General features: G+C 44.4%; 1 protein-coding gene across 1 annotated transcript in view; it reads right to left on the bottom strand.

The window, feature by feature from the left end:
• NELL1 (neural EGFL like 1) overlaps positions 1–13,615 on the bottom strand; it is a 6,602,686-nt gene that overhangs the window by 5,088,277 nt on the left and 1,500,794 nt on the right. The window lies entirely within an intron of this gene.

Genomic DNA, 13,615 nt, shown 5'->3' with positions numbered 1-13,615 from the left:
GATAAATACCTGTGGGGTAGAGAGGTGCACTGAAGAAGAGGTCCACAAGAGAATGGGGAACCACATGCGTTGGACCAAGAAGTAGCTTGTCAGCAATATGGACTCTGCCCAGGCTACTGGAGGTGGATCACCACATGCTAAGGAGCTCAATCCATTTAAAGGGGACACCAGTGAACTTATAAGCTGTGAGCAGGTGGCTGGCATAGGAGGTATGGGCACCTATGCAGTCACAGCAGGTGAGTGGCATGTGTTTTGATATGTATGCTTTCCTTAAAACATGATATTCTCTCAAATGTAGTACAGTTGGTCAGGGTCCTTCTAACCCATCCATAAGTTGTACATTAATGCCTCCATGGCCATGTCCATTACGTGTTGTGCATCCTAGAAGGTGGATGCTTGAACTCTGTGTGCGATTGATATTGATCTTACAGCACATATTACTGTATACAGAAAGATTTAGCAATGCCAATGCACCTATGGGTGGCAATGGCCTGCAAGACACATGTCATTGGACACATAACACATGAATTCACCTGTTTACTGTTAGAACTTCCACTCGTATACATTTATGTATGTATTGTGAAGGCATCCTGAATGAGACACAGGCAATGCACTGAAAGTTTGAGCTACAAACATTTATTAATATAAAAAAGCCTGGAAGAGGGCTAAGTTACCCTAGGCTGTGGTGGGAGTTCCTAACTTAATAAAGCTAAGGATAGTCTGTGTCAGGAATTCCAAATCAAAGGTCTGTCTGTGTCCAAAATCTATACTTGCCCTGATGTTTATTTGTATACAATGTGTAGGGATGTCAGCCTCAAAATGATAAGTGTTCACATTAAAGTTCAGAGCTTCAACCAGCTCTTGGTCAAAAGGTTTACCTTCCCCAAGGTTCAAGTAGTTCACATTCCCAAAAAAGGGTTCCCTTCCCCAAGCTTTCATGTCTTTCAACAGTTCCAACAAAACACAATTCCTTGGGATCCTTCCAGCTCTTCTGTCTTGGTTATCCTTCACCAATTTCATAGAATTCAATATCTTACTCTTACATGACATACGGTTTCCTTTTAGAATCAATGACAAGCTTCTTTGTGGTGCTTTAAGTGGCTCTTCATAAAGGGGTGTACTCATTTCTCTTAATCTGCACATGTCACAATGACCTTGTGGCACTTGCCAATGCGTGCACAGTTCCTTTAACTCGTGTGATTCCACAAAACAGCGTTCATTTATAACGGTATTTAACCGTGCTTGCTTTCATTCAAATCACTATTCAAAGTTCCTAAGTACTTGCTTTTATGTAAATCGGTATTCAAAATAATAGGTTTCATCAAAATGCTTTTTTCACAAAAATCTGTATTCAAGATATGTTTTTTCATCAAAGTGCTTACTTTCATTTAAAATCATCAGCTTTCTTAGCAGTTTTACATGCTCACCTGATGGTCCGGTGTCCCCTTCTCCCGGGTGACTCACTGGTTAGTTCTTACAGCATTCCAGCAAGGCTCCCGGCTGTCACAAGTCCTCTTTCTCTCATGCAGCTCCTTTCTCTGTCTCCGGAGTGTCTCTCTGTAGCTTCGCTCCCACCAATGATATGTCCCTTGCAGCTCTGGCCTCACTTAGCAGCTTCTCCTGGTCATACCAGTTACTTTTTCTGCACTCTGCCACCGGTCTCCAGCTTCCTTTAGCCGTGCTTTCTGCTGCATGCACTCTGCTGCTTCTCTGGTTCCTCGAACACTCCATCTGCCACACCACCTTCCTGGAGAGGTCTGCTCTCATCTCACAGTTCGGATACCTGCTTCCATACCTGTTCTTCAGTCTTCCTGCTTTTAAACCTCCTGCCAGGCTGATTGGTCAAAAAAAGACTGCACCACTCATTGCTGGTTTGGGAGTTTGGTAGTACTCTTAGTTGCCTCCTCCTTGTACCAGTACATAACTGATGCTTATGTGTATGTGTATCAATTAAGAGAGGCTATGTGTTTTTAGTTGATCTCTTCTTCTTCCCAGTATATACCTGGTGTGTTCTAGGGTTTGATTTACAGGAAAAGTAGGTAAGGGATTGCCAGCAGCCTATAAAGGCTTGGGGGACATTGGATTCATGGTGAAAGGGAAATGGGGGATACCATGTCTCCCCTAAGAATGCCTCATCCACACTCTCCAAGTCTCCTCCACCCAGATGATCCTCCCTCGCATATCCCCCCCAGGGTAAAGATCCGATAGCGACAGCCTTTCCCTGGCCACCTGGGAGGACAATATATTGGAGAAGAAGTGAGGACGCCCTCAGATTCCTCAGAGTATGTATGGTTGCCTGCTCCTCCAATCAGTGTCTTGATGCAGGACCTAATGTGCACCGACATGACTGCACAGGGCATTCAATGTTAGTCACCTGTGCCTTGCACATTTCAGAAGGCCCATTTTCAATGCCTGATGTATGTGTTGCTGGCCCCATTGTGTCTTTATGCATTTGAATTCACATATGCATGTTTGGCTGGGTAGGTAGGCCTCAGAATATTATTGTGTGGCTTTGTGCAGGTGAGGATGCAGCAGATGAGGAGGAGATGGAGGAGGTGGATGTGGCACAGCCATCCACCAGTGCAGCCCTGGTGAGAATCCTCTCGTGTTGCAGATCATCGTCAGGAGGCCTGCTGACTGGAGCAAGGTACACCATCATATAGTCTGGATGCCACAGAGCTCCTTGAGTCCCTTGAGGATACTGAGTTTGACTAGCAGAGCCAGGAGACCAAGGGCCTGTTAGTGGAAAGCACAGCATGAATGATGGCTACAGTGTCAGCAAGATTGGCTTCACCCATCATGGAGGCAGCAGTGGAGGCTGGTGTCATTCGGAGAGTTGAAGACCGTCAGCCAATGACAGTGTACTCACATGACAGGCCTGTGCTTTTGCATCATGGCTTGGTAGGCCATGCACATGGGGTGGTCATGTGCCTGCTGGACACTCTGAGTGGGAAGAGAAATTGCTGAGTGCAATTGCCCAATAGGGTGAGGTCCTGCAGTAGATGACCAGGGACATCCATCGGCTGTCAGACAATGTAATATCCTTGAATGCTGCACACACTGCCGACATGCAACAACTAAGGCAGGTTATTCATAATGAGGGTATGGCTTTGAGACAATCCCTGCATGAAGAGTTCTTGGACTCACCGGTCTCTCAGCAGCAGGAGATGGACACCTTGAAGCAAACACTGCATGAGGAGATGTTGTTCTCAAGGGAATCCCAACATCAAAATATGGATTTCCTGAGTAAAAGCCTGCAAGAGGAGATGTTGGCCTTCAGGCAATCCCCCTTCAGCCACAGATTACTTGAAGCAATCTCTGCATGATGAAATGTTTGCCACATGTGCCATTACAAACATTCAGTTTACAGCCACTCACAACAGCCTTCATCAGGACTTTCTAGCAACTGGATCTCTCATGCACACATCAATCTCACGAGGGGCTTAGCTTCTTACTCAATCTGCCTCTTTCCTACCTTTGTCCCTGTTAAATAATCCAGAATAGGACTGCAAGACTTTCCCTTGGCCTCAAGCCCAGGGACTGCATCTTTCCAGCCCTAAAATCTCTCTGTTGGCTACTGGTGACCGCAAGGATCAAATTAAAGACCCTTTGCATCATCCAAAAGGCTGTCTGGGGCCTGGGACCTCTTTACATCCAGCTGTCCATCCCTAAATACCTTCCAGCCAGAGTCCTTTGGTCCTCTGGTTCCTACTCTCTGCAGGCCAAAGGTTTCTCCAAGCAGAGAGTGGGAGATAGATCCCTTTCCTCGGCTGGCTCCTCCCTCCTCAGATTTTAGCCTGATCGTCTTAATTTCTGGAAACTTCTCAAGACTCTTCTTTTCTCCTTTTCCTTCCCTCTCCCCCTTCCGTGCTAATTTCTCCCTCTGCCACTGCAACTGGGGCTTGATCCCTTCAGAGTTATACAGGGACCATACCACCCTCTACCCGTCCCACCAGCATCCTTTGCCAGCACTTGCCTTCGGGCCCCCTTTTAATGGTCCATCCCAACTTGGTCCTCGACATCCACGCACTCATCCTCCCTTCCCCCATCTTTCCCTGGCATTTGCTCCCATTGGCCCTCCCAGCACTTGACTGCCCCCACCCTTGGGGGCACCCCACTCCTGCACTTCTCCCTCTAACCCCTCCTCCCCTTTCACTTACCACCTTGTCATGCACTTGCACAGTACGATTGTCATAAGGCCAATATAACAGTAGTTGTTGTTCTATTTCCCATGCTTTCCCCTCCCCATCTTGTCTTGCAGCTCTTGAAAAAACTTGTGTATAGGCGCCATACACATTTTCAATAAATAAAATAAATAAATAAATGAGGACCAGGATGGGATTACCAATGGAACCTTTCAGTTGATGCCTTTTGCCATGTATCAACACAACCCTAGCCTCTTGCCAACACCACCTCTTCTTCATGTGCTCTGGTGTCCATGAGTCCATGGAAGGAGCATGTTTTTTGGCCTACTTTTTACCCTCCCTCTCAAGGTGGACTATATATTTTGTTTTGTGTACCCCCATCCAGGGTGGACTATATTTTTAATTTTATCTTGTCCGGGGCACTTTCTTCCCAGGGTGGACTGTATAATTTTGGTTTTCTTGTCCTCATGTCAGAGCCTTTATGCTCTCGAGGGGAGTGAGTCTGCATTTCCGAGCTGGGGTACTTGTCAGGCGGCCATGCTCAGTGATATTAACTGACTTGGTTTTGTGTACTGCTACAGCCTCCAACATACAGGTGAACATTCCATTCAACATTGATGTGTATGTGTGCAGTGTGTCAAACAGACCTCTTTAGCTGGTCCAAACAAATGTCCAATGTAATTTCCGGTATTTTGCCTGATTAAGTGTGCAGACTCCCTAAAATGATCCCTTGTGCACCCTAATTCCACCCAAGTCCCCATTCCCTCTACTAGACCCTGACCTTCCGAGCAGCAATGTGGAGTCGCAGTGTTAGGTGGATGTGGTGAGGCATTCATAGCCCAACAGCAGTACCACCAGGTAAGGTTGTGAATTGTCATGCATTTTCGTGGCTGTTGACATATGCATCCCAATAGTGGCATGATGTGGCCCACATAGGAATGAGCATGTGAGGATTGAGTGATGTCAGCGATGATCTGAGTTATCCTACATATTTGTGTGTGTGCATGTCTCCTTGATTAGCTATGCGTGTGTTTTGTGTTGCTAGTTACACCTCCACAACTTCCTGCTTGGATTCGGTCTTCTGGGGATGTTCCTGTGCACATGTCGAGGGTGAGGGTTTGTGCAGTAGCTTCTTTTTGTGTGCCATTACATTTGTGCTCCTGTCATGGAAGCCTTGCATGCCGTCTACTGAGATGTGCCATGTCAAGTAGCCACTCCATGATCAGGGTTGGAGAGGCCAATAGGGAAGTCTGTTAATTTCCCAGTAGGCCTCTGCACCCTGGACCTCTGTTGTGTGGTATTTTAAAGGTCCGACCTGGTGAGCAGAAAGTCACCCGCGAGCACAACTCATAGTTTGCCGGTCCAGGAACTATGGTACCGGCAAGCTTACGGTACCGTAGTTCCCGGACCGGCAAACTTGTAATGAGGCCCATTGGGAATTTTGTGAACATGACAATGACCACAGGTGTATTATATTTGACAGATATGTCTGAATGTGACTTAAGCAGGAAAGCCTCCTGAGCATATTATACACAATGGCTTTGTGTTCATTGAATTTGTCACATCACTCACCCTAACAGCACAATGTACACAAACCAAATGTCATACATATCCATTTGGACATCCTTAGTGCTCAGCTGTGAAGCTTGGATCAGGATGACTTGTCATTTCCTTAAATAAATTCCTTTCCCAGTTTGTAAACTGCTCACATAGAGGAGAAATCACACAGAGGGGGTCATTACGAGTTTGCCAATAAGCCGGTGGTAGTACTGCTGACTTACTGGCAAACTTGGCTTACCATTTCTGCCTCCCAATATCCTGGTACTACTGGGATATTATGGGTGGTGGAATAACGGTAAGTTCCCATTCCCATGGGGCTCCATGGGATGGGAACCAATGAATCACTGGCACTATTCACTGTCCCTACTGGCGGACTCGGAGTATGCTGGTCCGGAAAAGGATCTGGTACACGTTGTTATGGGCACCTTCTTTTCAGACTGGCATACTCGTAATGACCCCAAGAGCATCTATTATTGGGGGCTCAGAAGGAGCCTCACAACATTTAATAAATGGCCTCATCACTGAAGCGGCCTCAAGAGCCCTGCTATGCCAGTTTGCAAGAAAAATATATAAATTGAGGCAGTGGGAAAATAACAACTAAGGAAATATCTTGATATAGCTGAATGTCGTCCTGATGAAGGTGCTGTAAATTGATATCTGCTGAAAGGCTACAAGCATTCTTGTCTATGCAAGACAATTGACCATACATCCCAAGCAAGATGATCATGTAAACCATTTTATCTGAGCAAGGTGGTGAGATTTTTGTGTCCAAGCAAGAACATGCAGACCATCCAAAAGATTGCAATGTACAAAGTTGTGAATTAAATTTGATTCTAATTGTTTTCTTATTTTTTTCTTCTATTTTTTGTTTTTATTCTGATTATTTTATTTTGTCTGTCGTATGTTGATGTTGTAGTGAAGGTTATTTAGATTAGATGTGTTCAAACGATATATTATTTTATGGATTTCGAAGGAGCAGGCACTGTGACATGTACAGCCAAGGTTCCAATCAGGCATGAATACAGTTAGGTATTCAGGCTTTTTCTGTTGGTCAAAAAGTATACAGTATTAAGAAATGTAAACTTCTATGCAGCTTTTTTTAGACCTCAAGACATCCTTCAATAGGGTACCCGTATTCAAACTATAGGAAGCATTTAATAGGAGTTCCATCTGACATTCTTAGGGCAATTGAAATCTTATTTTCTAACAATGTTGTTGCTGTTAGATGGAGTTTCTCCGGTGATATTACTGCTCACTTTTACATTGAAACAGGTGTTTGGTAGGGTTGTGTGCTTGTGCTAACCTTGTTTTGTATTTATTTCAAACAAATGATTGATTGAATTACAGGACTGGAAACTGATGCCCCAAAATTGGGCGAGGATATTATCCCACTTCTACTCTTAATGGATGATGCCATTTTGATATCTTTAACTCCAGTTGGGATTAGGAAACAGCTTATTGCCTTTGCCAAGGAATGTACATATTGGGATCTAACTATTAACATGGGCAAAGTAAGACTATGGTATTCCATCCACCTCATAAAAAATAAAAAAAACAATTTGCCTTGGTCTGACTCTAGATGGTGGCAGTTTAGAAGACATATAGAACAGATATATAGTTATGACTACTTAGGCGTTTGCGTCACAGGAAACAACAAATGGTCGGAGCAGGTGGAGAAAGTAAACCCTACTCTTGAAAATAATAGCAATGCTATTCTTAAATTCTATAACTTGCATAGTAAGGGGGCACTTACACCAGCATTGACCGTTTATAACATGAAAGCTAAAGCAGCATCAATATGCTCAGAGCTCTGGGGTTACACCAAATGTATCAAATATGATGTAACAGAACATACATTCCTAAAAAAGTTGCTACACCTTCCTTCTAGCATGGCTAATGCCATTATACGGCTTCAGCAAGACCAAAGTCCAATAAATGACATGACCACTTTTAGGTCTGAGCTCTATTGGGTAGGATTGTGGTCCTCGCCTTATGTAATCTCCTATCACAAGATGGAAGTTGCGACTTACCGTGGTGTATGCATGTTAGAAATCACGTTAGAGATTTTGGATTTTTGCATCTGTGGAATAACCCCCATAGTGTTGTAGCTGATCTGAGGGCTACGCTTTACTCAGCACATTTCACTTTTTGTAAGAAAAGATTATTGCCATTTGCAATAATCATACCCTTGCTAGACTCTACATGTGTTGTAAATCAAATTTTGGATACAAAGTTTATTTAGATGAGATGGACCCTATGCATATGTGAACATTATACTTGAAACTTGGGTTTGGTATTTGACACTAGCTTATAACTAAAAGGCATGGACAGTAAGAGTCTCTGATGTGTGTCCCACATGCTCCTCGGAAAGAGAACCAGTTGAGCATTTTCTTTTCTTTGTCTAAATTATGCTCAGTTGTGATCTGCTTATATGAAGCCAATATTGAGGGAACACAATGTGAGGCAGGTTCAAGATGCACTTCTTTTTTTGTAAAATGACCAACACATGTAACGTAATCTTTGCAGTTGCCAATATTTTGTATAGTGCTTGGCAAAGTGCACTGATACACGACCCAGAAGCCACATCCTTGTACATATTTTACAGTTGTTTCTGCACCTTTGTCCTAATAACTTATATTATTGCTAAGCAAAACTATTGACACTTGAATCTGAAGTCTTCAGGCATGAAGAACTTTAGACATTTCATATCGTTTAGATTTGATGTACTAACAAAATGAGGCACTTTATCAGCTAATCTATATACTTAAGTCATGCTTTTTAATATATGTGTATGTATATGCAATATTGCCTAATGAGGGTTCATCAATGTTTATTATGTATTTTATGATCATGCTGTATATGTGTTTTGTACGTTTTGTGATGTGTTAAAAAATAAAATATGAATTACTGTTTAGATGTATTCAAACGTTATGATATTACATTACTAAAATAATACAATATGTGTGTCTAGAAGTAAGACTGACATTATATGGTTCCTTTCTCCCATCACTTTACAACCTGTTTGGTTATATCGTGGATTAACTAAATGAGAATGATGCATTGAATTAATTTCTTAATTGAATTAGTGGTTAGATTATGGTGAATGCAAATATTCCAACAGGAGCAGTAACAGTGTGAACTTAAATTGGCGCATTACACATGCCAGTGTGTTGACGATAATACAAGTCATATTATTGCATCCTGATCATGCACTTATCAAAAGTTCTCATATTCTTGTCTCCCACAGGGATCAGCCACCCATAAGGCTGCTCAGGTTCTTTAAGAATGCAAATCCACCTTCTAAGTCTCCAGGCTCTTACAAAGGGCGCAGGCACATACTAAGGCTCTTGAGGTTTTTCACAGGGCTCAGTCACCTTGTAAGATTCTCAGTTTTTATCACAGGTTGCAGCCACCTGCTAGGGCTCCTGGTCTCTTTCACTGGGTGCAGCCACACACTAAGGCTATACAGTCTGTTCACAAGGGCTTCAGCCGCCCAATAAGGTTCTTTGGCACTTTCATAAAGTGCAGCAACCTACTGCATTTGTCTGGCTCTTTCACAGGGCACAGGGCACAGCTACCCACTAAGGGTCTCGTGCTTTCTCACAGGGCAAAGCCACACCATAAAGCTTTCACTTTCCCCCACAATGTTCTCCAACTCTCCCAATAGACTGCTGCCACTCCCACAGAATTCCTCAGTTGGAAGAGAAGATGCCCTGATGCTACCGTGAATGGCAGAGGAGGAGACGCGCAGAGTGGATGCTGCCGATGGAGCATGGAATTAATTAATCCTGGAGGCGGGACCACTGAGAGGACATGGTGGGCCAGGAGACCACGAAACACTGGTGAAATCGGGCGCTCCAGGGGGGGAAAGTCTTACAGCCCCGTACTTAGCAGAGCAGTGACTAGGCCCTGGCAAGTCTGCCATGGCAGGTGCAGATGAAAACCACTGAGAGCATAATCACTGACAAGCCCTGGTGGAAGCACAGTGAGAAAACAGGTACGCACAGTGAGAAAACAGGTACGCATGTTATAGAGGAAGAAGGGAGGTGGGGGGTTGAAGGCTGCAGAGAAGCTGAAAACCCAAATCTGTCACCGGCAAATGAGCCCGTAAACAACCTGAGCAAGGACTGAAGTGTCCTGAAAACTCAGAGAAACCCAGGGGCTAGAGAACCCATAAATAGCCTGCAAAAGGACCAATGTGTCGGGAAGGACACAAGGATTGGTACCAATAGCAAAAGACAAGAGAACCATATTAAAAAGTCCATAAAGTGAAATGGATGCAAACAGATTGACACCTTTGTGGAATTGATGTATTCTTTTGTTGAAAACATAAAAACACTTCATGACTTGTGGTACTTTATAACTCAAAGAACTGAGACAAATCCCACTGCATTGTCCACAAGGCTTTCTGAGGCCTGGGTCAAAAATACCAGCAACTATCCCTACGTAAGTACCTCCGCTTCCGAGCTCTGGGGGTAGATCTCTGTCTTTGGCTAGGACCTCCCTTTGGAACAGCCTCCCTGCCACTCTGAAACTTGAGGAGAAACTTGAGGTTCCAGAAGCACCTCAAGACCTTCCTCTTTGCTTCTGCCTTCAACCCCCTTCTCACCTGCTGATTGGTTTCTCTCTCTGCACTGTGCACCTGGCCACCCTCTGTTCACCGGGCCTAGTTACCTGCTCACCCTGTCACCCTCCTGAACTGCCTTCAGGGCACCCCTTGCACTGGGGTCTGTATCTTTACCCATACAGTCCCCAAACCCTTTCTTTTCTTTCTGCACTTATCAGACATACCCTGTCTGCTAAACCCAGCACTTGTCACTTGCTGGCTGTACTACCACTGTTTATTGCCTTTATTATGTATTTATTTTATTTATTATTTATCTGTTTCTCCTCTGTGCTGCACTTTCCACTTCTCCCCCCTTTCCATTCACTTTTCCCCTCTTCCCTTTCCCATTGTCATGACCATTGTTTGGGGACACAAGCTGTGCCACAAGCAGGCTCCCACCAGAACCCTGAGGGCCTTAAAACCACAGCAATGGGGCTCCTGGAGCCAGTCCTGGCACCTTTGGCACCAGGCTCATATGTGGTAAGGAGGGGCTGTTCAAACTAGGTCCCATTTATGCACATGGGCCTTTAAATCCAACATAGAAGCAACCACATGGCTCAGTTCCTGTGAACAAAACCATGCGGTCTAGTGTCTTGGGTGTGGCTGGGGCCTGGAACTACTTTACCTTGTACTATTTTACATGGGGTATATAAACCACACCCAGGCTGCAGAACACGCTTTGTGTTATTCTACAACCGGCAACGTGACGCTCACCATGTCCAGCTCCTGGTCTCCAGCATCCTGTAAACCTGCAAGAACAAGAACAATATTACTTGTCTTACCTGAGAATACACCATCTTACGCTGAGCATCTGAACTGGGCCTCATCCTGTGGAAACCGAGATAAGAAGAAACATCACCTGTGAGTACTAGCTTGAGGAATCACAGCATCCCACGACCACAGCTCCCGTTCGAACCTCGCGACCTGCAAATCAAGAAAGGGAAAAACAATATTTGAACACGCGCACTTCCCAAGACATTGAATGCCCTCATTCGTACCTGAATTCCGTCCCACTACGCAGCGCTTCCATCCGGAACTCCACGGCAACACCCTGCAAGAGGACGGAGAAATATTCAGGTTCACCTTCAATATTTAATGTCCGCAAAGCGCTTAACTTACCTTGACAGATCCCTGGGGTCAGTTTTCATCGTGCTCTCATCCATACTCGAGCACCGCAGCAGCCTGTGAGGAGAAGAAGAAGAGAACACAGGTTAGCTTCAAAAGACAATAAAGAATGCCACACTAAATGCTTTTCCTTACCTTAAAATGTGCCTCTTCACCCAGCACGACAGCATCAAACCTTTGCATCTGAAAAGAAGACGAGAAGGACATTAAGAGGATTCCACCATAAAACAGAACTAAGACTTACAATTAACCAGCCTACCTGCCTACGAGCAGAGTCGCGGTCAAAAGGCTCAGTGGGTGAGGGGTCGGTCCGAGGGAGGTGGTAGATTCACCTGCTAGAGACAGTTATCACAAATCCTCCCTTCTGTCATTGCAGATTCGTTATTCCGTGCTGAGCAACCACGTATCCGGGGTTCCAGATCCCAGAGCCTTCCAGAAGCCCCCGGGGATTGCAGGTGAGCATTACACCCATGCACTTGGGTGTTCTCAATGTCAGTGGGCCTAGAAAGATCACTGTTTTGTTCTCCCCTGTTCCCCTCCCTTTCCTTGTCACGCTCTGAATCACTTATGTATGAGCGCGATATAAATAACATATAAATATCAATATCAATACAGTTGAATTTGAAACGTGTGCATTTTTCTTTTGACAGCTGCTGTAGTGACCCGGCCAGGAACCATGTCCTGGGTGAACATTGGATTTTGAAGATTGTCTGTAGGAAGGAATGGTCAGGCGGAGGCCTGAAGATCTCCAGTGTGAACACACTTTCTCTCACATTGTGTTTCTTTTTTTACCTAGGGATGGGGTCAGATAGTTGGACAAGTTGGGATGGAGGTCTGAATTTAGTTATCTGACATTACAGGGCTAGTGAGGCATTTTCTTTATCTAAATGCTTGGTCAGTGTTGAACCATGTCCTCTGCTCAGATCTTACTTCTGGTTCGCCACAATAGGAAAATCACATAACAAAAGTATGCATTGATAGATCGCAAGTACGGCTAACAGGGTGTTCAGCAAAAAAGAGAAATTAACCATTTTCAACCCGGGTTAAACCTGAAAACATGACATGACGACCTGGGCTATTACCAAATAGAAGCAGGGCAGGGGTAACTATTAGAAGCAGCCATATGACCAATTTCACATGGTGATCACCAGGAGCCATGTTGTTGCTCTCGGATTGTGGTTAGGTATCCTTTAAAATATGGACATTGTAAACCCTGAAAATCGGAATACTATAGGTATGTGTGCGTCTCGTGTGTAGCAACTGTATTTTTCACACACAACATTTGGAAACACATTTGCACAGATCAAGCAACAAGGAACTACATTTAATGAATAATGAATAATGACCCATTTTGTGGGCATTACCATTGGTAACAGGCGTTGTCCCACGTTAATGCATGCATGCATGTGGCCGCTGGCAGAGATGATCAGGGGTTTTCACGTACAGTTCCAGATGTAGGCAGATGGCACCTTGCAAGTGGTGTGAGCCATACAAGATACGATGAGCCTCTGCAGCAAACCTGACTCCTTTTTTGGATTTATGAAATTGGCTCTTGATGGTGAACATTCAGGCATACTCAATCTGGGTGAAACCAACTCGGAATACTGTTTCCTTTAACTGGCTTTCCTAATTTGATCATGTCCCTCCCTACTACACCTGAGCCAGTCCACAACACAATCTCAGTAAGTGTTTGATAACAAGTACTTCCTGCATAACTGGATCACTCAGCTTGCTAATTATGCACCTATCACCTTAAATGGAGCTCCACATTGTTTCATGGATGTTGCCATGATCAGATACACGTGCACATGTGTATCGTCCTACGTGAACTACCAGACTGCTTTCCTTTTCTGTACACTGTTTTCCTGCCTTCGCTGAGGGCAAATATGTCTACTGTTGTTTTTCCAATTCTCTGCCTTTGTTGTACTGGAACACATACTTGAAAAGGACTTTTTGAATTGTAACATTTTATTTATTTATAGGAAAAAAGAGATGTTTGTAATGTTGCTTTTTAAACATGAGGCAGATACGCATAATTTCTAAGGGTGGCCTTCAAACATGGTCACACACGTTATCCAGGGCATGATTGTGTCTCAATGAATGACGTCTGTACCTGCAAACACAAAGTGACGGCATGATGGCCCTAAGAGCACGTACTCCAGATGCAGTTGTGGCAGCA

The sequence above is a fragment of the Ambystoma mexicanum genome, chromosome 11 (genome assembly GCF_040938575.1).
Source record: "Ambystoma mexicanum isolate Mex_15411 chromosome 11, UKY_AmexF1_1, whole genome shotgun sequence".
In the NCBI taxonomy this organism is placed as follows: domain Eukaryota; kingdom Metazoa; phylum Chordata; class Amphibia; order Caudata; family Ambystomatidae; genus Ambystoma; species Ambystoma mexicanum.
Note: the sequence above shows the minus strand (reverse complement) of the source record. Positions and strands in the feature narration are given on the sequence as shown.